At 43.9% G+C, this 27,310-nt stretch overlaps 1 protein-coding gene and 1 long non-coding RNA gene across 2 annotated transcripts in view; one reads left to right on the top strand and one right to left on the bottom strand.

The window, feature by feature from the left end:
* Positions 1–2,980: 2,980 nt before the first annotated feature.
* The window catches only part of LOC115567312 (uncharacterized), a 29,656-nt gene continuing 5,326 nt past the window's right edge, over positions 2,981–27,310 (bottom strand). The window contains exon 3 of the long non-coding RNA XR_003981175.1: positions 2,981–5,423. This is a non-coding gene — a long non-coding RNA (uncharacterized LOC115567312). The remainder of the gene's footprint in view (positions 5,424–27,310) is intronic.
* Positions 19,547–27,310, top strand: part of satb1b (SATB homeobox 1b) — a 63,784-nt gene continuing 56,020 nt past the window's right edge. The window contains exon 1 of the mRNA XM_030393729.1: positions 19,547–20,012. The gene's annotated coding sequence lies outside the window, so the exon portion shown is untranslated. The remainder of the gene's footprint in view (positions 20,013–27,310) is intronic.

The raw sequence follows: 27,310 nt of genomic DNA, 5'->3' as shown, positions 1-27,310 counted from the left end.
GGCGTTGTCTCTGGTCTCGTTGCCCCGTCCGCGTCGGGATCATTTTCAGTTTTTGACTCGAGCGCGTGTTTCGGAAAGTTGTGACCTTTTTGAAAAGTTTTTGAGAAAATTCTGGCGAACGAGGAGGACATGTTGTTTATCGAGGTCGAGGACGCGTTTGAAACGTGGAAAATATTCGCAGAGCGTCCAGACATTTATGGGACGTGGGCAGATTTTTAAACAGAGAGGAGTTTTGATGCAGGACGAGGACGTTTTGGGGGAAATTAAAGACGTTTTCGTTTAGACACGTGGGAACGGCATTGTGAAGCGCGGCGCGTCTGACCGGTCACAGTGCTGCTTAGGGGAGAAGAAGCGCTTTTTTTTTTTTTTTATATACGTTTAAGCTTAAACTGGGGTTACGCGAGGGAAGGCATAATGTCAGCATGTGAGCGAGAGACCGAAAGAGACAGTGATACAGAGAGACGGCGTGGGAGTATATAGGTTGGTTTAAAGGTCGTGTGTGTTGTGGGCATGGCATGTGTGAAGTTGTAACAGTTGTGGGCTTACTGTATATGTGTGTTTTTTTTGCAGATTTATCTTGCTAATCTTGGTGTTTGTCGTTGACTACAAGCAGAAATCGTGTGTGAGAAAAAAAATGCCCCAAAGTCTGCACGAGTGTGTTTCGCCATCTCATGTGTGTGTGTGTGTGTGTGCCAGCCGATGTGTGATGGGACATTTGTTGAGTTTGTGTAACTGACCTTGATGTGTCTTACTCAGAAGTGGAGATGAGCAGATATGCGGCAGACTCTCACCTCAGCTCTTCTTCTTCTTCTTTTTCTCGCTTCCCTTCAACCACAGAGACGCAGCAGAAGATGCTCCGTTTATTCCCTGTCAAACTGACGCTCACGCGGCGGCGTGCATCCTGTCAGCGCTCGATACATGAACACCAGCGCGTTTCCTCGAATATGACATTTAAATCTTTTCAGGTAAACTCATGCAAGAGAGCTGGAAGACAGTTCTTTTTCTCTTTCTTTTTCCAGCGTCCGGTCAAACAGATTTTCTCTTTCGCACCTTTTTTTAACAAACCTGAGTGACGATATAATACCGAGAACAGAAAAACGGTTTCATGTGCACATGCTGAGATATTCTCACGGTGCTGAAAGGCTGAGGATGCATAATATTTACAGTAACATGAATAATATCAAAAAAACACTCGCACCATTGTGACTCAACAAGTGCCCGCGGCTCAAACCCTTCTCTTTCAGTCCCCTTTGTTGTGGCACCTGTTTTTAATGAAATGCCCCAAATTTACCTGAAGCGCCTGTCACCGCTTTTTTCAGTTTCGTTTTTTGTAGACCATCAAACGGAAATCAACTGAAAGTAAAGGTTTTCCACTGTCTGCCTTCAACGCCCTCAGAGCGCCTAAAATAAAGAAGAAACAGGCACGATACAGTTTATTGTGGTTGAAATATTAACCTGAACATGGTTAGAGCAAAATGTGCAAAAGGTTTTTTTTTTTTTTTTTTTTTTTTTCCCTCTGCAAGAAGTCGTTTGAAAAAGATATCCGGCAAAAAGGAAACATCCTGTGCAAGAAAACAGAAAAAAACTCAGCCAGTCATAATGGTTGTAAAACCACAGCAAGTTACAACTGTGCAGGAAGAGTGGAATTGAAAATGAATCAGGCGTGAAGTTTCTCAGCGTGAGTACAGAGAAATCACAGTGGATTCCAGAGAGAGCCCGCGAGTCAGGATTAGCGTTTGAAGGCTAAATGGTGTTATCGGTTCTGATTAAGGAGCATGTACGTGGTGCTCGCTCCACCTCTGAGACAGCCATGGATGTCAATAGGGCTAATTGGCTCATTAGACCAGGTATTTAACTGTGCTATAATCATTCTGTGTCATCACTTAAGCCCTGGTGGAGCACGAGGGGCTCTGGCGATTGAATACCCCCCTAACCTCTGAAATAATTTGAGATACGAGACGGAGAGGCTCGTCTGACAGGAGGAGTGCAGGGGGGCTCGTGATATCTTCAGCTGTGAGGATCCTCCGTTTTTTTCTCCCTTTTTTTTTTTTTCCAGGGGAATTTAGCTTTTCCAGTGAGGATACGAGAGGGAGAATCCAAACTGTGCGTTGTCTTCGGGTTTATCATTCATGGCGTGTGGAGAATGCACCGAACAGAAAACACGATGTTCCGTCCGGATGTTCACGCGGATGAGTGAAACTCCAAAGCCGGAAATAAAGCTGAAGATCAAAAGAAGACTTGACGTTCGATGTACCAGACGTGAAAGTCAAGAGGCGTGCAAGCTCCAAGCAGAGCAACAAAGATCAGGTCAAGCAAGACAGGGAGATCATTAGAGCATCAGAGTTTCCACTTCTGCCACTAGGGGTCTCTAACGCTCCCAGGAAGAGCGCCCGGCTTTGAAGCAAGTTTACGTAGCGGCCAAAACGTGTAACTACAACGTAAGTATACCCGTAAGACTGTTTCCCATATGCCAACATTGTGAACATCACAACCATCGCAAAATGCCTTGAAGAGTCTAAAAGGAGCCGCACTATTAAATTGTTTTATCCCCATTCAAGTTAGCCGAGTGCTAAACCAGATGTTAGTTGGCTCCATGGGCCCAACAGTACGGAAAATGCGGGTATTTTCATAATGACGTAATGTCAGCTTTCTGGCTAAAGCTTGACGTGCAAATAAGCTACCTAAAAAGACGCCACTGTTCACTTCATGCTAACGTCACTGACAACGTAGACCTTGAATCCAGATTTTTGTATTTTAGGATCACCCTCCTCTGTGAGAGCCGTGGCGTGTCTGCCGCGTCCTCGTAGTTTGCCGGGTTTGAGCGCATTGTACAAGAAATCACCCCAACGTGTTTCAGGAAAAACAAAATGTATCTTATGAATATCTACAAAAATGTCCGATCACGTTCTCTCTCAAGTCATAATCATACCCAGTTAAAGTCGGGTCGAGTCTTTAATCAGTGTTGGTCAAGTTCTCAAAACTGAGTCGGGTCGGATTCGTATAACAATGGATTTCCACTGAAAAACATAAAAGTTTTAATCATGAAAATAAAAAAAAAATGCACATTTTAAACAGCTAATTCATCTCAGTTGGTGGCACTGAACAACAGGTGCAGTACGATTAAAGATCTGGCACGAGATAAACAACCAAATCTGGCTGAAACACAAATTCTTGCATATGATGCACCTTAAAAAAACGAAAAAGCAAATAACATTCATTCATTCACAGATTAAGACGTGGAGAGTTTACCGAGTTGTTTTCCTTCTCTGTGCATTAATATCTCACTGTGTCAGTCGCAGCACTCTGCTCTACTCCTCTTCAGACACTTTACAGCTATAAAAATGATGCGTCCTTAAAATAAACTGATCCGGAGGGGAAGATAATCCATAAACACACCTGAACAGTAACTGGTCTCCAGACTGGAACAGCATCTGTCCAACACGGTCTCATCGTGACGTCTACATCCAACACAGGTGAAAACAAAGATGCACTCCGCAGCCACATTTAGAGACGTGCACGGGTCCGTTTGGTTCTGAGGAACTGAAACCTGATGTGGGTACAAGTTAAACTTGGTCTAATTGAGTCGGGTTTTATTCGACAGATCTGATCACATCAAAATCTCTGCAAGAGCAAATGCTGATTATATTTATGTTTTAGAGTTTGCTTGGCAGGTTTTTTGTCCAGTTATCTTCCAGGTGAGGTCGACTACACTTCGGATCGGGTCAAATTATCCTCAGATCTTCTATGACATATGTGATTTTATTTGCGTGTTGGGTTCAGGTATTCAGATTCAGATTTGGTATAAAGTCACACTCCTGACTGCTTGCAAACAACTAACACCTTGTTTCCACGTACGTGTTTGTACAAGGATGAATCCACTGGAGGTCCGTTCAGTCTTACGGGAATCTCGTTGATATCCGATGTGCCTGCCAAACTCCTCCCATCTGTAATATTTCAGTCAACAGTTTCTACGATAGTGTGCTAGCTTAGCAAACAGGTTGCTAACAGTGTTGCCAATTTATCTTAACTTTGTCGCTATATTTAGCAAGTTTTCAGACCCCTCTAGCAACTCTTTATCTAATTGAGACTAGCGACAAATTTAGCGAATTTTTCTGGTGTTGTTGCAGACTTTTGGCAACTCTGACGTGAAAGCGCGTATCGTTCTTGCTCTTCTCAACAAGGAGCAGCCAATAGTGACTTTCCTTACTGAGGAGTTGGCAACAGTGGTTGCTAACTAAATAACATTATCAGTCCTATCGGTAGTTTTCTCTTTAGTGCTCCAACTTCATGTTCCACAGGACGGGGCGGTGTGAAACGGACAGAACTATCCTTTCACCCATCGCTAAACCGGTAGATTCTACCCATTAGTAAAGAAATGCATTTCCTTGCGTTGGACACTCATTGTCTGTATATTTATGGATATACGGACGCCAGTCAGATACGTATGTGGAAACTTGCATAACACACAATCCTGGATACAGTTGAATGAGTGTAAGTGTCCCTTGAGTTAACACAAATACATGATTCACATCCGAGTTTCTCTCTCTTTTCCCTGCGTGTCCTTTTCTATATCTGCATCCTAAATATATAAACATAAATGCACAAATAAAGGGTGTGAACATGTTTTTTAGGTTGCATCCTCAACACATCTGCTGAATGAGATAATGAAATTTTCTAAAAGACGGAGCTCTCCCTCATTTGGGAAGCTTGGTCACCAGTTAACTGCGGTTTGTATCCATCTTTTAATTCAACTAGAAGCAGACGAGGTGTGTCGGGGAATCTAAGGACATATTTTATATAATTTACATGTATCAGACACTCGTATCAGGGATTTGTAAACTGTGATCCAGCTGTTTTGTTCTGTTATTGCAACATCTGTCCGTCCGGGGAGACAGGTCCCTCTTTTGTAGCTCCACCTGAGGTTTCGTCCGTCTACTTTTTTTTTTCCCTCACACAAATCATTTCCTGGTGTGAACACAACAGATAGATGAATCTCTACGTAATAATGAAAGTTTCCTTGAAGCCCCTGAAATGTCCTTGAAGTCTGAAGTCTGCATGTAATTCTAACGCGCTCCATCAAAGTCAAATGAAAAACAAAAGTGCGGCACAACTGCAATTATACAGAAAAAAAAATCTGAAAAGTTGGGACCAAAACACATCTTCCCACTTTGTTTGTTTTCCCGGCTGCACGGTTCCCCACATCCGTTGGAAGCTGGTGCCATCGCTGCCGTGGTCTTTGCTTAAAGGCGGGAGGAGGAGGAGGAGGAGGAGGAGGAGGAGGAGGGCTGGTGTCCTGAGGGCCCGTGGAAGTTGGCATGGTGCTGACCACGCCGTCGCTTCCTCTGAAAGGAATGTCTGGTGTGGCATCAGTCACTGCTGGCATTCTGGAGATGGTCTGCCAGTCCCTCATCATTGTGCCACTGCTGCACACACACACACACACACAGAAACATAAACGCGTCACACTCGGCTCCCACCCTTGTGCATGGCAGTGATAGGCAGAGGACGAAGAGCGCACATCCTTATCGACGCCAATTCAGATGAACCTACAGACACGCTTCCCCAACACCCCAGACCCACTCGCTGCACAGTTGGCCATCATTAGCCTTCTTTTAGCTATAACAGTCCTAAGGCTAAGGGGAGGGGGGAGGGGGGCAGCACTGCCAAGGTGCTCCCCTGATTTGCTACATTTCCCTGGGCTACGGGGCCTCTAGGCTTACTGGCCCATGGAGACATAAGCCCCGGCCTCCCTGGAGGCTCTCGGCCAACCCAGACGCTTGGCATGGGCCGAACCGCCCAATGGGAGCCGTCCAAGAGCCGTGGATGGCTATGATATGTTTCCACCGAGGGCAATTTCAATCATGTGGAATTTCGATGGATGAAAGGAATGTGTTTCGCTGGGGGTGGACTGAGCGAGAGCGAGTCGGGCTGCTGCTTTCACACATTAGCCCGACACGCAGCAGAAGGAAGGGAAGGAAGGTACCCTTCATCAGAACGAGGGTGAATTTAGGGCTAAAACGGTCAGATTCGGAAAAGAAAATGACTCACTATAAAAAGACACTAAAGGGTCATTCACCTAAACGACAATAAAACGGTTTAATATCTGGTGGAATGCAGTCATGCAAATAGTTTTGGTTTTACTGGCCCAGATTTTGAGATATCTGTCTCTGAGCTTTGAGCCTCCACTCCGGTACAATAAATGTGAATAAAATTAAATTTGGGGGGGGATTTAAGCACCAAAAAGTTACATTAACAAAACTAAGATAGCAAAATCTCTTCCCTGAAACTCAGATGTCATCCAGGTCAGCTGCTGCTACCCAGTAAACCATCAGTGGTGTATTTAACCCTGTTTATACATGTTTCAGTGTCTTTTATCTGCATTATTATTTTCTCTTTGAATGAATATTAAATCTGTTATTATCTGCTACACTCACTTCACATGGATTAGAGGAAATGAATGAGGTGTTTCTGCTCTAAAGCTGCACAAACAACACAGCTGTCAGAGGTGACTACAGGACGGTTAATGTTCAGAAAATACCTTCATATTCACGTCAGCTGATTGATTTCTTTAGTGACAGTGAACGTTACAGCTCTACTGGACGCTGTGGCTCCGTTCCATTCCTCTTATTTCCTCTTTTTTTGAATTAAATTTAAGGGATGGGCCTTCTTTTGGAGTCTATCAGCAAAATAATCATGCAGGAAATGACAGGGTGAGTTTAAAACTTATACACCAATAATATAATTTAATTTGCTGTTCATTTGTTTAAGTTGCACTATTAATCTGCATTTTTAAACAAAACACAAGATGCCATATCCTCCTGCTTTGCCAGTAAGTTTTTTTCTTTGAATTAACCTTCTTTGTGATACGTGTTACGTAAATAAAGTTCCCTTTAATGCAATAATTGATAGTGATAAAAAGAAAGTCTCTCACCAGGAACAACTTGGTTTCTTTCACTTTTCCATAAAGTATTTTGTGACGTTTTGTGCTCTTGCAAAGTGATATATAAAGATGTTAACTCACTGTTGGTCTGTGACACAACACAAATGTTCCTGTTGCCATGGAAGTTATAAATGTTACACCCCGTCTCCAGAAACCTTGACTTGTGTTTTACTGCACAGGGAAGACTTTTAAGAAGCTGCTACAACCTGCAAGAAAAGACCTCAGAGTTTTAGTCTTACAGTGCTGTTGGTACGTGAAAGAAGACTTCCAATTGCTTCTGTCTGATAATCTAATCGGATAAAAAGACAAAAAAAAAATGTCAATTTTCATCATTAACCAGAGGTGGAAGAAGTACTCAGATCTTGTATTTAAGTAAAAGTAGTTGTCCCACAGTTTAAAAGTATGTATATGTTACTGCATTATAATTACCTCCACCGAATATGTTTTCACGTCAGTTTGTTGGTTGGTTTGTCAGCAGGATTACACAAAAACCACTGAACGGATTTTCACAAAACTCAGATGGAGGACGGGACTCGACCCGGAATAGAACACATTAACTTTTGGTGCAGATCGGAAAAAGAGACAGATCCGGGACTTTTTTTTTTTGGCACATTCTTTAACATTTTGAGACGTTTTCAAATGTTTTTGTTAATTTCATAAGGAATAATGCAGAAATCTAGATGGTAAGCTGATTTAGGTGTCTGGTATCTGTGATTTAGTACAATTTGATGCAGACAAAGGGAACTGTTGGGCCTTGTCAGAGGTATACTCTCTACTGAGTGCATTAAAGGGTTCATGCACTTAAGTGTTGGTGAAGTTTGTTGAAATACTTTATATAGTTAATCTGCAGGGTAACTCGGGAATTCCATCTGGGGTGAATAAAGTTTTATCTTAATCTGTACATCATCGTTTATCTGTTGATTATATTTGAGGTATTAAACTAAATCTGCAAAGTAACTTGTAACTTAAGCTGTCAAATAAAGAAAAAAATGTTGTATTTGGACTAAAACAAAGGTGCAGAAAATTAAAATACTCAGGTAAAGTACAAGTACAAGGTACTGTAGTAATTGTACTTTGCATTATGAGGCCTCACACAGTCATTAGTGGTTTATGAACATGCTAACAGATTAGCCTCCTAACAGCTGGGCTGCCCCTGTTGGTCACGTGAGTCTCGTCTTGCAGGTGGTAACGAGAGTCTACCTCCGCCACGAATGACGCTCGACTTCCTGCAGAGTGAGAGAATGAAAAGACTCGTCCTGGAAAATCTGCACAAACATATGAAGACAACGTTTGTCGCTTTATTGCCGCAATATGTTTCGAAGTGTTATTAACCTTAAACATGATCAATAATCTCGGTTTTTACGATTTGTTAAGACTGTCGTGAAGTCGAATACATTTATAAAAGATGCCACACACCAGAACACACCCCCTGCTCAGAGGGTTAAAGGCACTGCGATGAAGGATTACGGTAATTTTTAATCTAGACGTATTGTTTTTTTAATTCGCTCTGACTGCTCTGCCTTGATGGTTTTGATTAATATGGTCAGGAAATGTTTGTGAGCAAGACATATACCGCGATTCATCTGCAAAATAATCCAATCATTACCAACTAATGACAGGGGGAGGGGGTGAAAAATGATGCGAGCCCGCCGCGGCTCCCCAACATGCATCAGGGCCCCATCGACGCAGAGGATTGGAGGCCCCACCTGTCACGGCGATGCAGTAATTGCATTGTGGGCTCTCTCCTCTCCTCGGCTCGCGCTCCTCTCCTTCCCCATCCGCCGCCGTTCAGCTGCGAAGACAATGCTCGTCTTAATGAAGCCGTCTGACGAGGTGGCAATTACAGACTTCTGTCACTGTCACCAGGGGCAATCGTGGAGGAGGAGGTGGAGGGAGGGGGGGCGCGGGCGGAGGATATCTCACCCCTGAGGGCTTCTCCACACCCGCTGCGTTACGCTGGATGGCAGGGTGGCTAAGCTGCTGTCAAAGGCAACTCGAGAGTGCGAGCTGGATTAGAGGTTTACTGTATGAGTGATTGTTAGAAGTGAAGTGATGCATCGCAGCGTATGGAGATGTCTCCGGATTGACGGATGATCCGGTGACACCTCCCTGCACTCTTAAAAAATGAAGCAGTGCTTCCATGCGCGGGAAAGGAAATCACCCGACTTCTTCTGTGACTCTTTTTGTTGACTTTCTTCAAACCAGCTGAATTCCCTAATTGATGTGTTAAAGGGTCAGTTCAGCAAGTTGTAAAAAACATGAAGATCAGTTTACTCGGCATAGCTTCACTCACAGCTCAGCCTGTGACCCTGCAGGGTGTCATCTATGGCTCTGGGAAGAGTTTTTTTTAAAGTCTCTGATTAAAATTTTCATTGTTGATTACATTCTTGATTTAGCAATTTGTCTATAACACGTCGTCTGAAAATGTTCCTCGCAGCTCGAGATGTCTTGTTTTGAGAGCAGTTTAAAGAATTACAGAAACTACTCACATTTAATTTGCTGCGGTCAGAAGATTTTGACTTTTTATTCCCCTGGAAAAAACAATTAAAGGCCTAATTTGAAAGAAAGTTGATTTTGGTGTTTTATTCCAAACGATGCTTTGAGGTCTAAGGTCGGGTCGGCCGCCATCCCAAAGTGTTATTATCTGAAAAGTTGGGACTGAGGACCTTTAGACCAATTAATCGATTATCAAAATAATTGGCGATAAATTGACGCAACTCAGGTTTTAGTTGCTCAGATCTTAAGCTTTATTTTCTTGAAGATAACTGTTTCAGCTTAAATATAATGGAGGTAAATGGACTTTCTAATGAGGTCTACAGGGTTTGCAGAGCAACAAGGACACTAAAAAGAGATGCTGTCAATTAAAAAAAAAAAAAAAAAAACTGTAGAAATTTCCATTGACCTCCATTATTTTGGGGTTGCAGAGACAGAAAACTTGCATGCATTGGGTGAACCTCGCCTTGAACTCAATGCACTGACTCAGGATCGCTAACACTACGAAACATTGAATCCCGGTGTTGTTTTTTTATTCCTGTATCTCGTCCAGCCGTTACATTTTTAGCATTTGTTCCAGCTTATCCAGTCACATTCGGTTGAAGTCAATGTTAACAGCTCGCTTTGTTCACAGCTTCGGAAACGGAATCAAAACAGCTGCAGCGGTGTGCGTTAAGAACTGTACTCTGCATTCACGTACAGATGTCGTTACAACTCAGTCACCAAACAATGAAGTACCGTAAATTCTCAACTCCACCGACCTGCTGTGTGTTAAGTTGTGTGGCGACGAACACCGAGAACACAATTAGGTTAGCCAAGCTTTCGCTAACAAGTGTATGCAGAATTAGAGATTCCCGTGGTTTCAGAGGCATCAAGAAAAGCCATGGTGGCTAAAAGGGAAATGTGCATAAGAGGCTTAAAGGCATTCCGATTCTTAATGGTAATGTGATGGATGCTCCAGCACAAAATGGCATTGCGGGCCTGGATAAATGGTTCAGGACAGATTTAGCCCTGTTAAAAAGATCGACACAAGCAGCCTCTGTGTTTCATTTTGATTAAAAAAACAACAACTGGAGGAAGAGTTTCAACAAAGTTTATTCACATCCTGGAGGTGTAATGAAATATATTTAATGCAACATTATTTTACTTTCTACCTTTGAAATGATTTTGAATGTACAGTGACTTGTATGAGGGTAAATGGTGTCTATATCTCGGCCTGCTGATCGCTTGTTTCTGCGCTGTGACTTAAGTGAGCGGGTAAAATAACAACACAACATCACAAACAACACTCTCTATCATTGATTTTAGTGAACTGGATCATTTGTAGGAGAAAATGTCCTGGTTCCTCTCTCCGGTGTCCTCCAGCTGTTCTGCCTTTCTGTGATTTAAGAAAGCAAACTGTAAATGCTACCGTAGCTGCAAGTTAGCACCACCGGGGAGTGTTGATGTCGACACCGCTAACAATTTCTTTGGCTTTTTGCCGTTGGTGACAGCTTTGCTAATCAAAAGACTTTGAGCAGAAGTTGAACAGTACGTCATATGAGCAGGGCTTGCTAACTTTTACGTCTTGTGTTGTTGCACTTGCTTGATGTTTTGACTTTAAGCAAAATTGTCGACTCGCTATTTTTAGATCCTAAGCGAGCTGAGTTTTAGTCGGTCACATTAGCACAGTACAGCCAGGTGTTGTCGCTGGTTCCATTCTTAAAAAATAGGGAGGATTTTTAAATCGCTGCAGTATTTTGGGCATCCCCTCCTGAAAAATTATAGATTGAAGGACTGTGTTTTTCTGCATTCTGGTGGCATAAAATAAGGAATGAAGATAACAAAATAATAAGTACAAGGTACATTTATTGTAATTTTTCATCAGAGGAATGAGAACTGTTTTATGAACACTGAAAAGTTTCTTGTGGTCACTTTAAGCAGAAAGCCAAGGTCATTAAATAAGGGTTTAAAAATATAAAATAATGTTGTTGTTGTTGTAACAGAGTCCTGCTACAATGAAATGTTGAGTTCATGGCCTGAGGAGTGAAGCTGCTGTGTAGTCAGTAAAAATTACACATACACTTTTGTGTCACAAAATTTTAATTTCTCTTTTATTTCTCAGAAAACAACTGTTCACATTATTTTATAAATTATTCCCCACTGCCCCTTAGAAAGTCTATGCATACAGTTTCCCTATCTTTTTCAGCCTGTTTGACGAGGTTGACCTGTGTGACCCCGCGATTGACAGAAAGATCGATGTGGTGCGTGCTTACCAAAAACAGGAAAGGGAGTCTTGTGTGGTTCACGTTCCGTTAGCTTGGTGTGCAACGTTTGAGAACACTTTGACTGTTGCCTGGCAAAGACAAATGCCTGAACATGCGCGATTGCTTCAAGACAGAATATTTGAATGACTCTCCCGAGTTTTATTTGTAGTTCGCAAGCAACGTTACATTACATCTGAAACAAATTCTAACAGAGACTTAGGATCTGTATTTTTTTGACAGTTACGTTGCACTCGAGCAGAATATCTACGTGTTACGAATATCTACCTAATGTTGCTTTAGAGCCTCTAATATAGCGTAAATGCTGCTCCATAAAATCAAGGGTTGTTTACGGGACATCACATTACACTTAATATGATTATTCAGAACAGTTTCTTATCCTTTAACTGAGTAAATCCTGCAGTTCAATCATGTGTCACCCTGTAACTGAAGCTGATTTACAGAATGTGTGCCTCGTTGTGTCCGTGATTATGGCGCTAACAGTCATTAGAAGAAATGAGTCGGTCTGACTTAAACCCACCCAGCAAACATACGTGAATACCCGAAACAACATCTGTGTGCTTAATATTCCTCACACAGCAGTTTAACACGGCCGTCCCTGTAAAATGTCTCTTACTTGGACTCAAGTTAATTGAATCAGAGTGTTAATGCTGCTCTTCTGTGTTTTGACATCTGCGGCGAAGCTTAAACTTTCAACCAGGGTTTGCAAAGTGGCTCGAAAACACACACACACACACACACACACACACACACACACTGTTGCTTTGACACAGGTGTGCCCTGGTGCCTACAGATGTTGCCATGGCTACATCATGCCTACCTGCCCTATATAATTATATGGGATACCTTGATATGGTACACAGCACACATTACACACATGTAAATACATCCTCCGTCCCGCCTCTTCCATCTTTATTAGACAAGAAACCAACATGTCCTCTTAATTTGACAACAAAGCAGCGGAGTAACTTGAAAGTCTCACTTGTGTACATTTGTGTGTAGACAACAGAGATGTCATTGAAAACAACCACAACTGCGGATGATAATCTATGACCGTCACTCAGATGGGAACGTTTGTAGACGAGGTAATGTTTTAAACTTTTGCTCACAATACGCTACGGCATGTTTGACGACTTCCTTCCTCGTGTTGTAGCGACAAGTTATCAAATAAAACTCACCGTTACAAACGTTAAAAAAAAGTACGTATTTCTCTAGTTTTTGGATATTGTTGGAAACATTTCTCAACAAAGTACATTACAAATGTGAAGTGGTTTAAGATATTTCAGTGCAAAAATGTGGTTTTCTGATCTACGCAAAGGTCTTGGAGTGAACAAGACATGCAACCAAACAATTAAATGAAAAATAAAATGCAGGAAATAAATAAAACACGAGTAATCCTTTTTATAAAAATGGGGAAAAAATAGCAGGACTCAGCTTTTCTCTGAAGAATAAAGTTTGAATGGATCATTTAAACGAACAGAACTCGGTGAACTGTTACATGAACTTTTTAAGAAACTATTGAAGGCCTCATTAGTTTGAATTGGCTTTGACCCAATGACTTATCAGAGCCATATTACCTGCAGTGGGCTCATCAGAACCGCTCGGTTCACTCAGACATAGACGGACCATTGTTTTTAAATCGCACTGCCCTGGATTTGTCTAGGTTGTCTGTGATTGAGTAACGAGCGCACAATCGAATTGCGGAGACGCAGAGGGCAGAGGAAGTTCAAACTTTAACTGAGTTTCTGAGATTCTGCATCTTCCTGCAGCCTGTTTCCTCCACGAAAGCACTTCTGAGTAGCAAGTTATATTTTTCTGACAGGGAGCGTTCACACTTGACGTTGAATTGAAATGACTCACGGTTAAAATCCCCCGAAAAAAATATTAGCACACGGCGTTGCTTCAGTTTCTCTCTCATCTCTCTCTGTCTCTGTCAGTGATTCATCTTTTACGAGTTAGTGAGAATTTCCCTGTTGCTTTCCACCTGGTTACAACTGACAGCCGTGGCTAAATCCCGCCCACATACCTCGCGCTAAATAACCAGTAATGAATCTGTTATTAGTGTTCACCTTCATCCCGACACTGCCGAGCTTCATTTTCTCTTGACAGTCAGCACTAAACTGTTGATTGACAAACTTCAGGAGTGGACTCGAAGCGACGCCGCACGCACACACATTATTCAAACGTTGACTCTCGGCGGCTTCTCGTCGCACGTGTGTGTGTGTGTGTGTGTGTGTGTTAGTGTGTAATAGGCGCTATTAATAAAGCCGAGCCATGCGTGACTCGACTTTCTCTCTGCAGCCGCCTCTCATGGCTGACTCCTTACCGGGGATTCAGTTGTGTGAGTTTGGATCAGTCTAATCACATTTGTTTAATTAAGCACAGCTAATAGACTCTCCAGGAGATAGGGTGTCTCGCTGTGACGGCGGCGCAGCATTGAGATGCATGTCAAACACAAGAGGCCCGGTATCGCTGCAGCTCCCACGGCTCTGTACCGGGCTGACGCGGTGCCGACACCCAGGCGTGATTTGCCGAGGCCCGACACCAGCGAGCTGGAGGTTAAACACCGAAGGTTACACGTGGTGGGATGGACGGATGCGAGTGGAACGCCTGACAGCAGCTTCACTCCTTTTTGTGAATGCAGCACCTCCCTTAAAATATATAATCTGTCATGTGAACATGAAGATAAACATCTGCTTTGTGATCCAACATGTCGCCACTCATGAAACGTAACTTCGCTCTTCACACCTGTTGGCTGGCTGCTCCTCTGCTCATTGCAGTCTTACGTTGAACTGTGAATTCTCAGTGGATGCGTGACCTCGGCAGCACGTGTACCCTATCTCATCCATTCAATCCACGTTAACTATCACTTATCCCACAGCGCCTTTATTAATAGAACTGACGTACATCACCGGGAAGCTCGCGGGGAAGCTGAAGGCCTTGGTAAATCATTACAGATGCAGCTAATCAATTCACAATATACAGACAGCTGTATATCAGGGTGATGCGAATGACTAATGTCTGGAAAAAACAACAAGACCTCCGTTGTATATTTAGTTGAGTTGCGTACGTGACGTTATATCTCAATGTTCAAATCCAGAGAAATACACAACGTTTATTCAAGTTTAATTTGGTCGTCTGTCTCTCTGACTTCCAGGGAAACGTCAAGATGATACGTCAAAGAGAGACGAAGGAAGTCGACGAACCTCGTCAAACGTTACGTGGCTAAAACTTTAATACGTTACCTCGTCTGTGAACGCCGGAATCACATCGGATAGATTTTCATTGGGAAATCATTGCGCATCACGACTTGATGATTTAACCAAACTACGTCTTTTGTTATTAATTTGATGGAGTGACCGCTTGCAAGTTTCAGCAAGTGCCCAAAAACGGCGCATCATAAAGGTAGAAGTGACAAAAGCCCTCGCGAGGTTGTAATTCTGACAGAAGCAAAGGAGGAAGTGCGGGATTTATGTTTATTTACCCGAAACAGAAAGATGAGCATCTTACTGTACGTTAGCCGTAAGCTAGCAAGCAACGGCCGACAAACGACATATCGGACTTTAATGTCAAAGACGTTTGTTTGCTGATGATAGTCAACATTGGTTTTTCTTTAAATCATGACTGTCATCGTTCCCCAACCTAAACCGAGTAGTAATAATGTATTTTGTCATTTAATTCAGTGGACTCGATGGGCGAGGATCCTGCGTAAATCACTATTGTTAAAAGCAATCATTACATTAAGGGAAAAAAATTGCTGCCCGAGAACTAACCAACCAAGAAATATCAATTAAAATTAAATTTGAGGGCTACCGCTGCGGCACACCGAGGCAACAGTTGATACGTATCATCAAAATTAAAAAATTCTCTCACGACTTTTTCCTACTTTCCCTCCTGGGGGGATCAATAAAATCTCACTTTACACCATGTGAGACAAATTCACAGGCGGGTTTCAGCAAACTCTCGGCTTTAAAAGTGATCCGCGCTGATCCACCTGATGAAAGGACGTGTTTGTGGTCAGGAGTTAAGAATCTGCAGCTAATCCAGGTGTAAGGAGGTCGGATTCATTAGCGGGGAAGAGACGTCGCGGCGCGGCCCCTACGGTTTGACTGACAGGTGATCTCTAAGTTTCAGCAACACCTGAAAAGTGACACCGGCAACTTTCCCCCTCGCAGGGTCCTCTAACATCTGGGCAGCTGCCACCCGCGCTGAGCCGACGCTCTCCGCAGGCAGTAATGTACTAAGTGACATTAAGCTGCCACAGCTGATGGGAGAGTTCACACCAGACAGTAATTACACTTCTGGGCTGTTTTCTTTCGCCCAGCTGACTGACATCCCATTAACATCTGGAGGCGTGTGCGCTTTGGCGGCGCCGCTGTGGGTCAGCTTTTATTGTTCTGATTGGCTCTCATCTCCACTGTCCTCCTTGGCAAGCACGCAAATGAGGATTAATAGTGTTTCATCGGAGAGGTGAGGCTTCGCGGAGTTCTTCTGTTCCGGAGACGTTCAAAGGGGGGGGGGAGCTGAATAGGAAGGAAGGAGGGAGGAAAAAAAAAAGGCAGAGAGAAGCCACGTTTGAATTTTCAATTTGCGGTGAAGGCGAATCAGAGGGACAGAAATCTGAAAATCCAGCGCTAACCCGGGATAAAGCCAAGGAGACAAGTGCGAGTCTTCTCAGGAATCCTTGTTAATCTTTAAAAGGTGAGGCAATTATAAAAAAAAAAAAAAAAAAGAGCCACAGAAGAAAGTTGCAAAGGCTAACCACAAAAACCAGAGCATGAAATAAGTGGCGGAGCATTCCAGATTTAGACGAGACGTCTGTCTTTTAGCTCTTGGGCATCTTTCTGAGACAAATTACTTTCAGTAGTCAATAGCCTGTAATTAAAATATACCCACTTGATGGAGAGGCAACAGTGTCTCTCTGTTTAGTTATGGGTTGGAAAGATTAATTCTGGGGTGTATAACCCTTGTAATTTTCCAAGTGCTGTTTATTGTTTTCAGAGGAAAGAAGAAGAAGAAGAAGAAAAAAAAAGTGCAGACGATTGAAACGTCTCAGCTCAAGGTCTGCTTTGATTTGTTTACACTTCACACACATTCGGTTCTCTTGGTTTACATGTGCCCTCTTTATACTTCGGCGGCAGAGAGAGAGAGAGAGAGACGCTACATTATCAATTTGCATTAACGTTTTGGAGCTCGTCCACAAGCTCTCACACGCCGCCGCTGCGTCAATAATCTCCTCTGCGTTTCGAACGACGAGGTCAGGCTTCGACGCTTCCCGAATCATAAATACTGGCACGACGGGCTGGATGTTAAAACCCCGAAGTTCGCGGCGCGTCTGACGGAGGGGAGGTCATCATCAGCTGCCCTCCTCTCATCTCCCCCTTCTGCTTCTCCTCTCGATGAGACTCAGCGGTCCCCCTTGTGGTCGAAGCGACAACTGCAGCACATGTGGGGCTCTTTCGGGAAAAAAAAAAAAAAGGAGCAGCAAACAAGAATTGCTGGATAAAAACACAGGCTGCATTGAAAATCACCAGCTGTTGTCTGTAATGATGAAAACATCCCTAACTTAGTATGAATTTATAATTATGCAGAAGGCAAATTTGAATCTCTTTACTGGAACTTTTCGATTCCCGTTCAGCCTCCCAGGAGAAGAGCCGGTGTGAATCATATGCAGAGATTGTGTGTTTGTTGAGTGTGTGAGATTTTTTTTTTTTTTTGTCTTCTCCTTTCTTGTCTCCCTCGTCCTTTTCTTTCTATCTTTTTTTTTTTCTTTTTAAAAATGCAGATCTCAGATGCATCATAATGAAACTTTTGTGGAGTCCTGAAAACCACAACAAATGAACTTTTCTGAGAAGTATTTGCGCGTATCGGCTTACAATAAGAGCTCCGGTCCTGCTGCCTCTCTCCTCTCTGACGGATAACCTCGACGTGGACAATCGCAAACCGTCTCCGCCATTTTTTGTTGTTTTGGTTTTTTTTTAACGCCTCCTTTCGGCTCTCACCTTCTGCTGCCTCGTGTCGGCTCCTTTTAGCTCCCCTCGCGTGTTTTTTTTCTCCTTCCCTTCCACTAATTCTATTTTCAATGGGACGTGTAAATTAAGTGTAAATGTAAATGGATCAGTGTGTTATTTATGCTAAACCCCCGGTAAGAGAAACACAGTCGTAGTGTAAGCAAACAGCTGCATTACCTGTGGGCTCTTGCACACCTGCTAGTGCAGAGCAGTTAGCCTGTGTGCAGATGCAAACTGTCAATCATCTCACACACACACACTGGCACACACGCACACACACACACACACACACACACAAAGAGAGGCGTACACAAACAAACAAATGAGTATAAATGCGTGCACACGGATGCAAAAACACACACATGGCACAAATAAAAAATGTGCATTCAAACCACAAAATGTGACACACACACACACACACACGTACATGCAACCACATGTGCAGGAGCTGCTCACACACACACACACACACACACACACACAGATGATGGACAGACATGATAAAATCAAACAGAGAGCGAAGGAGGAATCTTCACACTCCGTTCAACTATTTCACATTTTTTTCTTTTCAGTGTAAAACTCTATTGTTGGAGACGTAAATGCACAAACACACAGAGGTAATAATGACAGGTGTCGCCGTGAAGGAGAGGCGTTTTCTTCCTCTCCCCCCCCCCCCCTCCATCCATCCATCCACTGTAATGTGTTCTTCATCAAGACTGTTTAATTTAATTTACTCTCTCAAACTCCTCATTTATTTCTCATCTAATTTCAGACTGGATTTTTTTTTCTTTCTTATTTAAAAAAAAACATCAAGCGAAGGGCGACTTGTAAATTCTGCAGGTTTCACTCGGCAGTGCACGCAGTTACAGCTGGAAATCAATTAAAATAGCACAAATACATTTAGACAGTGTGAGGGCGAAAATTAAAAAGAATAAATAAAAAAAAAAAAAAATCTGCCGTTATCTGTCAGAGTCCTCTGAGCCTCGGCTGGTTCTGCTCCAGGCTCTGTTTCTCCAACATGTCCAAAGAAACGAAATAAAACCATCATCCTGCTCTCCACGTGAATTTTTGGGGGCACATTTGCATTCCTTAAGCGCAGATTTGTATTTTATTTCATTTGATTTATTTATTTATTTATTGGATGGGCCCGCCGGTGGGATTTTTTTTTTTTTAAAATGTGATGTGTGTCGTGCGTGTTTGATAAAAAAAAAAAAATTAAAAGTGAGTCCGGTTGAATAATGACGCATTAAAAATGTTCACTGAAGAGTCAGAATAATAATCATTTCCCGCTAAAAGCCTCGTCACGTTAATGGAGAGAACGACGCGCGTGGATCAAACTTAATCATCCCTGGGAAAACTTTTTAATTATTATTTCTTTATTTCTTTATTATGTTTCGTGCATTTTTTCCCCAACACATCAGCTCTCAGCCTGTGTGTGTGTGTCTGTGAGAGCACCTGATGTGCAGCGGGGCTGTGCGGTTTCATATTCCGCTCAGGTGTGCGGGGAGCGGGGTGCGGGGCTGGCAGGTTGCCCTCCGCTGTTAAAACAAGACTCTGACTCTGACTGAAAAAAAGACGCACGCCGCTGCGCGCAAATCCACTCTTTTACCAGACTTTTTCCTCTTCTTCTTCCTCTTCTTCTTGACATGCAAACATGTGGCGTGTAAATATGAAAATGAATGAGTGTGAGAGCTCTCCTGGCACTGACTCCCCCCACCCCCACCCCCCTCTCTCTCTCGCTCTCTCTCTTCCTCTCTCGCTCTCTCTCTCTCCCCGTGTCCCCGGAGAGCAGCGCGTCGGAGAGGAGCGGCTGTAAAAACCAAAGTGGGGCAATGAGACAAGCTGCGCCACAGCTGGCAAATCATCGATTTGAGCATCAGAAAACGGGGAGGGGCGGTTCGTTTACCTGCCACCCTCTCAAAGCAAGCCCTCCTCACATGCCGCTACTCTCCTCTCCTCTACTTCACCCCCGCAGCCCGCAGCGCACGGTTGCTCACATTTCTGCGCTCCCATCCGCCGTGTGCGCTCCCTCCAACTTCAGCCTCTCCGCCGCCGCCGGTGCGGTTTCAGCGTAGACTCCCTCCCTCCCTTCCTTCTCCTCCACCATAGGACTTTTGACTTTTTTCTTCTTCTTTTTTTTGTCGTTGAAAAAAAAAGAAAAGCAGTTTGTATTTTTTTTTTTTTTCTTTTTGTCCTCCCACAGAGCAGTTGCCTATTTTTGGATCTCTCGTCGTGGAGCGGTGACAAGAAGGTTGTTCAACTTTTGATGGAAAACAAGAGGTCGGGCGACTGCTGACTTTAAAGGTACGAACCCCTCACAGAACACACTTTATCCTCCTCTCTGCCTCTCTCTCTCTCTCTCACACACACACACGTTGTTTTTATATCTCTGTTTTTATAAACTCCGCCACGTCGCTTTTAGTTGATTGCGTGACTCATAAAAAAGAAAATAAGGTGCGTCTTGTCTTGGATTTTTAAATGTTTTTTTTTTTTTTTGAACGATTAAAATGAATTAAAAGCAATTCCCTCCAAATCACTTAAAACCCACACAGACCGCAAGTGCCCTGGAATTAATATATCACGAATAAAACACAAACGCAGAGCTGTGACGCGTCGTGCGTAAATGTGTAAATACGAGCGTGCAGGAAGAAGTTTGATTTATTTCTTTTTAATGTGCAGAAACAGGCCCAGTGTGTCATCTGTGCACGAACGAGCAAAAAAAAAAAAAAAGCACTCGTGATGTCGGCGGGGTGAAGCTCATCCATCTCCACTTAATTCGTTTAACAACTTCTTCAGCGCGCAGCAGAGAAGAAGAAGTGATGCTGCTGCTGCTGCTGCTGACCTGCTGACACAGGATCTGCTGCTGCTGCTGCTGCTGCTGCACAAAGTTCACATCAGTCTCTCAAATCATGAACAAACTGAACTTTAGATTTAAATCAGGCCTTTAGTTTTATTATTTAAAATAAAAAAAACACTCTTCATGATGGCGTGTGTGTGTGTGTGTGTGTGTGTGTGTGTGTGGCCAGTTGCTCACCTGCCCGTCTACTTTTACTACTTTTTATTAGGGGCCGTTAGAGCCACTTCATTTATTCTCTCCGTATACTTAATATTTAATTAACGCCTCAACTTGCTCCAACACTTTTAATACTCAGAAGAAAAAAAAAGACACACACACACACACTTCAGCTGATAGACGTGTGAGGAAGAAATAAGAAGGTGTGTGTGTGTGTGTGTGTGTGTGTGACACAAACAGTTAATGAATTTATTGCTTTCTTTCTGCCTGACTTGCTGCGAGCCACTCAGATAGATGTGATGATACAGAAATGTTGTAGTAGTGCTGCCTTGTGGCTTCTGTCACAGTGCTGATAAAGTAAATTCAGGTACAACCTGATCTGTGTGTGTGTGTGTGTGTGTGTGCGTGTGTGTGTGAGCGACAGAGAGCAGTTATGAGAAGATGAATTGCCATCTCTTCAGCCCTGCGTGGGCACTGCTGCTCTGTGGTTTACAGGTTTCACTCTCTGCTCTTTTACAAAATAGCTGACATTTCACACAGCGAGCCGGCGTGGCCACTCTGCTCTCACTCTGATATTCATGATCGTTTTGTGTGCGGATATCGGCCCAAACACACCCGCGTAAGATAAGACTTTGGGTTTCTGTGTGTGTGTGTGTCGCAGGTGTAATCTGCCCGTGAGGATTATTATTGTTAATGCGGAGAAAATCACGATAAATTCTGCTGCAGAAGTTTATATTAAATCAGAAACTTGAGCAGATAATTACCCTCGTATCATCTTCAGTTTTTTTTTGTTGTTTTTTTTTTCTCCGTGTCACCCGGTTGTTTATCGTCTTGCCATTGTTGTCTGGCTGTGGGCTTCTTTTTTTTTTTTTTTCTCGCTCGCACACAAGCGATTACGAGGTCAAGCATGGCACCTCTTGCATGGGAAAAACAGGTTACGGCGCTGCACCTTCCCCCTTTTATCTCTGCAGATCTGTGGCAGTTCAAGGTGCTGTGGCTTATCTGGTCAGTGCCTCTGACAGCAGTGACACACACAGCCCTTTTCCTGTCTCAGGCTGCCATGTGTCACTTCTTGTAAAAAGTCCTCATAGAGAGACGAAAGCCTCAACGGCAGCCTCGCAAAACGTTGAAGCAAAACTTCTCGGTTTTACTCTGAGCCCGACCTTACAAGCCCTTCTTTATCAGCTTGTGGTCGTGGGGGAAACTGGCGCACGAAAAATAAAAGAGAATTACTCATGTACGTATGCACGGCGGCGTGTCGACGCGTTTGGCAAAAAAAAATGTCTGCACATAAACTTGTTTGGCAGGAATGATAAGAATCGGAGAGTGCGAGGATGGTGGCGGGCGGGTCGGCGGCGCTGAGTGCGACTGCCAGGTCACACAGATCCAGCAGTAAAGCCCAAACATCTGTCGCAGCTTATTAGCGTGTAATTAATTCCTCTGACTGTGTTCTGTCGCGTTCACAGTTCTTACAATAACCCCACTGTGATGTACAATTAGGAGGAGACGCAGGAAAACACCTCAGTGTTTCCACCTTTCTATTTCTAACTTACAGGTTTAACCTCGTTACAATCACATCTTTCCTCCGGCGACGGGCTCTTTTGTTTTCATTACAACTAATCGAAACTAGTGCACGCTGCATTTTACTGTACTGTAGTAGTGTGCTGGCAGGAAATCGGCCTGTAATGTTCACAAACATTAAGAGATCTCGTGTCGCCTTTTTTTCTTCCCCCCCCTTTCTTAAAGCTCGGCGCCACTCGTGCGACTCCTTTAACTGTCACTTCAGGTTGTCAGGTCGGGGCGTTTGGGGAGATCTGGCGCATCATCGTCTGAACCTTAAAAACCCCCCCGGAAAGATTAGTTCAGCACAATCCGGCGGCTGCACGTTGGCGCGCCGAGCTCTCGCTCAGTCTCAGGTTGGCAGACGCTGAGGAGCAGGTCGTCAGATGAGAGCAGACGACAAAGTTTGTCCCTCGACCCTCAGAGACCAATTAGTCGTTTGGAAAAGCACACCTCGTGATTTATTTTCGTTGCTGTTGTTTGTCTTTGCTCTGCAGTCTGAGACGACATTAAGAAAATGCTTCGATACGTGAGTTCAAAATTGAGTTTTTGCTCTGAAACGCGAGGTTTATTGCTTTCAATAAAACAAGAAAGTGTTGCCGCCACACTAAAAATAAGGAAACCTGGATATGTCGTCGACTTGCTCTCTGATTTCCCGAAGAAGTGAGAAGATGCACGTTACCAACGCCCCTGCTGCTGAGTGTTTGCTGGGAGTTGAGGAGCCGGGCCGTGCCTCACTTTGCTGAGACTGATATCTCTGTAAAACCATTAATCGTCTTTCTTTACCACCTCGATAATTATCGCTGTAGCAAAATAACAGCTCAGCAAACAGTGAAATTATACCTGTGGTAGGGAGCAGAGTAAATACCTGTTTAGCTGCCAGCAAATGTATTTATTAGACTGTCGCCAGTAAATAAGAGGCCTGTCTCGTTTTTTAATGTGTGGCTCTTCGGGGATTCCACCCCCTCCGCCCCCTCCGCCGCCACCGTCCCTCCTCCGCATGAAATAGCTCTGTTATGATTGCTAATAGAGGAGAAAGATAACAATGATTCCCAGCGCTACTTTTTTTTTTTTTTTTTTTTTAAAGACATGTTGCAACTAGTGTGGAGAAAGAAAAGGTTGGTGTGTTAATAGGGACCGCTGCATTCCAGGGCTCAAAAATGTAAGAAGGCCCCCCTCCGACAGTCGCAGACATGCCACCCTGGGTGAGTGCTTAGTGTGTGATTCGGGGAGTTACAGCTCATTTTGTCATTACGTGGAAAGTTCTTTATGAACAAAAAAAAAAAAGAAAAAAGAGAAGAAGGGGGGGAGGTTTATGTTGTCCCGGCATGTTCGACTGCATTTATTCTGGCATATGCTTTGCATACTGTTGATCCAGATTCCTCGGCTTAGTGATTAAAAGCGTCACATTGTTTTTGGGTCCTGACAATCAGCCCCGTTTTTTTTGTCGAACGGGTTGGCGTGTCCTCGCCGCGAGATATAAAAACCCAAAGTCCGTCATGTCGGTTTTGTCACGCTTTTGCAAAATGACATCCCTCCTGTGTTGGGATTGTTTTTTTTGTTCTCGTTATTTAGCGCGCTTCACGCCACCGTGGCGAATATCATTTAAAGCAGAGCGCGCATACGTCTAAGTTTTAACAATCGAATCACATTATTACAGGTCTCAACGTATGTTGTTGTTGTTTTTTTCTATTTCTTGAGAGGGGGGGAAAAAAAAAAAACTCTTTGTCTTTTATTCCGATGCTTGTCTTTATCCAATCTGTGTAGGTTTTTCCGAATCCTTTGTTCAGAGGGAAAAAAAGAGAGCGATTTAGAGGAAAGCGCATCCTGCTAAGATCAGGTTGTTAATACCCACCCACATACTCCAATGAAACAATTTCAACAGATACTGTATTCTCTCTGTCTCACACACACACACACACACACACATATACACACCCTTGCCTTATCAACTGTTTTGTTCGTCAGTGGCTGGATGATGCATCCTTTGACAAGGGATTAAATATGCAACGGAAAAAAAAATATGTAGATAAAGACGCGCATCCTCAAGTCTGCACCTCTTCTTCAATACTTCTGCCTGAGCCTCGATATTAAGAGCCGTTTTTTCCCCCCCACATGCTCACATCCCATCTCTCCTTTCATCTCAGCGTACCGTCGCTTCTCGCGCACACTGAGGCTGAGTAACACCGTCGCATCACCTGCCTTCATTTCCTCAACACTCCGGAGAACTCCCCGCAAGGCCGCGGTGCCGTGCCCTTCACCGCCTCTTCCTCAGCGCAGGAAAAAACCCGGCGGGACGTCGCAACCTTTCTCACCCCGTCAGTCTGTCCTCTCTCGGTGCCACAAAGCCATCTTCAGTATCTCTTTCTCTCTCCTACACACTCTCACACACACACACACACACACACACACAAACACCCCTGTCTCTCTAACTCTATTAATTGTTTATTTGTTGCGATCCACGAGGCAGAAATTAGAGTTTAATTATTCGGTCATGTGGTGACGGGAGTCCAGCAAGCGGTGGCAGAAAAGTTGTTTCTTTTAAAACGGCCCTGCCTCTGATGCCCGTTGATTGTTCTATGACTAATTGGTTTTATAATTCGATAAAGGGAGGGGGCGATAAACAAGGCAGCGGCGGGTCTTCTCCGTGCGGTTGTGAATCTTTAGGGCAGACTCCTGAGTGGGAAAGGCTTCCACAGGCCCGAGCTGACCTGGCTCGCTGGTAATTACGGCTGAACCCGATGCCACCGAGGCCGAACGGAGCGTCAGGGTTCGGGCTGAGGGGCCGTCCCCGAGGGCCGAGGCCTTGTTCCGCACTGAAGCGCGCTCGCCGTCTTCTGAGCGGATGCGCATGTGCCCGTGTGGCGTGCATCTGCGTGGGAGCTGCGTTGTATACAGTGAGAACACCACAGATCTTAAGGTGGGTGTTTAAGAGTAGAGGTGTTGTGTGAAAGGAGCGGTGATTGTCTTGTCTTTCATATATCCGGGTGGAGGGGGGGGGGGGAGAAAAAAAGTTCGTCTTCGGCGGCGGCGCAGAGATCCGTCGAGGCCAACTGGCGTTAGGCCTTCCTGTCAGCAGACCTGAGGTGGAGACCACTCGCTCCGCTTCTATTTCTGTCGACTTCATGTGATTATAAAACAATTAAGCACTTAGGAGTCGACTCTCAGTTCATTACATCCCCCTTGTTCTTTCTTCCTCTCTTTTCTCCCTCCTCCCACACCAGAGTGCGGACATATGAAAATGTAGAAATCACCTTATTTCACAAGTAATTGAAAGCCACGCTCGCTGGATGAGAGGCTAATGGAAAACATGGAACTAATGCGATTCGGGGGGTTATGTTCATTACGGGATATTTAGTCTATCTGTGCTTACCTCGCAACGAGTGATGAAGCGATTTTTCACGGTCCTCAGGTGTCTTGCGATGGAAACGTTTACGGGCCGCCTCAGATCTGAACTCTGCGCAGGAGTGAACGTCGCCTCGGTGCAACAGTTGTGCAGAGAGATAAAAAAAAACAACGACAACAACAACAACCTGCAACTGCGTTTCTGAGAAGACAAAGAACAAAGTGAGACCTTAGCCGACAAAACAACGGCGCACTCGGCAAGTAGTAAATATTGTGTCGAATTTTCTCGTGATATTTAGTCTTAGAGGCATACGTGAGTCAGGAAGACATTTTGAAACTCATTTAACCACATAATGACCTACAAAAATAAACCATTTCTTTGTCTTTTGTGTGAATTAATTCGTGAGAAAATTACATCTGTAATTGTAAATCCGTAAAACACTCTCTCCCTCTGTATCTGTGCGTTTGCTTTTGTTGGCACGCGACATTCATTTCATTCTAAAACACTCATTTGACTGCCTGTTGGTTTACTGTACACCTCCCTCGTTTTCCTTTTTTCACTGTACATGACATCTTGTCTCGCTGTGTCTCATCGGTGCACCCACACTGATGCAGGCATGTGGTGACACGCTCGCCGACAGATTATTAAATCCTTTTTTGCAGCCTCTAATAATACCATTATGTTGATGTGTTGTGCGTGTTTTTATTGTGGCAGACACTCGCAGAAAAGAGCTCAAAGTCAAACCCGGTGACAGCGCTTAAACCCCCGGTTCTGTTTGTGCTCGCTCAGACGGGACGCGCAGACTAATTTGTATTAGTAATCCAAATAATCGTATTAATGCCCATTAGAAGCATCAGGAGTGGCGAGCATGAAGACATCACAACACCTACGTACGGCAAGTGATGGCGCCGGCTTCGCCTGACAAAGTAAATAAAGACGCTCCTCGGTGTGGAGCCAACACTGATACATTTTTATTCACATTTTCCTCCTTTGTGTGCTGATTAATAGCCTCTTTTTTTTAAAAGAAACAGACGTAATATTTAATTCCTCCTGAGACATAAACATGTGGTTTAAAAAGCAGCAGGCCAGATGTGATAGCTCTGATAAGTGTGTTATGGTAACACGCAGCGCACTGTGGTAATACGCTGGGTGCAGGTGAAATGTATCTGTGGTGTAATGCTATGACTCCTGACATTTAAATATGAGGTGTCTTTGTCGCGATGTAGCATCCAGCCTGTCGCGTTGCTCATGTCATGTTTCATGTTTTCTTTACAAACGCGGCCAACAGGCACAAAAATCTTGCCTGAACAATCACACTTGTGTGCACGCGCAGCGCACCGCGTACTGTATCTCCCCAACACAAAGCCGCACGGGCTTGTAAAAACCCACCTTGAGCAGAGCTAAATCTGTATTCAGCACACGATTATAACAGCACACGGCTAGTATTTTTAAACAGGCTTTCTGTATTTCAAAACCCCATTTTTTCCCTCTATTCTGTGCGATACAAAACGGTATATGTTAATTGATAATCAGCAGTGTTGATTCAGTGGTGCATTCAGTGCAAATCTGTGCCCTTCTGGATGTCAGAGGGTTTTCACAGCCACGTCGGTGCCAACCTAGCTGGCAGTGCCGGCACCTGTTGGCGGTGCCAAGGCCTGGCAGGGGTTATCGATGCTCTCTGAT

This window comes from Sparus aurata, chromosome 17 (assembly GCF_900880675.1).
Source record: "Sparus aurata chromosome 17, fSpaAur1.1, whole genome shotgun sequence".
Taxonomy (NCBI): Eukaryota; Metazoa; Chordata; class Actinopteri; order Spariformes; family Sparidae; genus Sparus; species Sparus aurata.
This window is presented reverse-complemented; position numbering and strand designations above follow the sequence as displayed.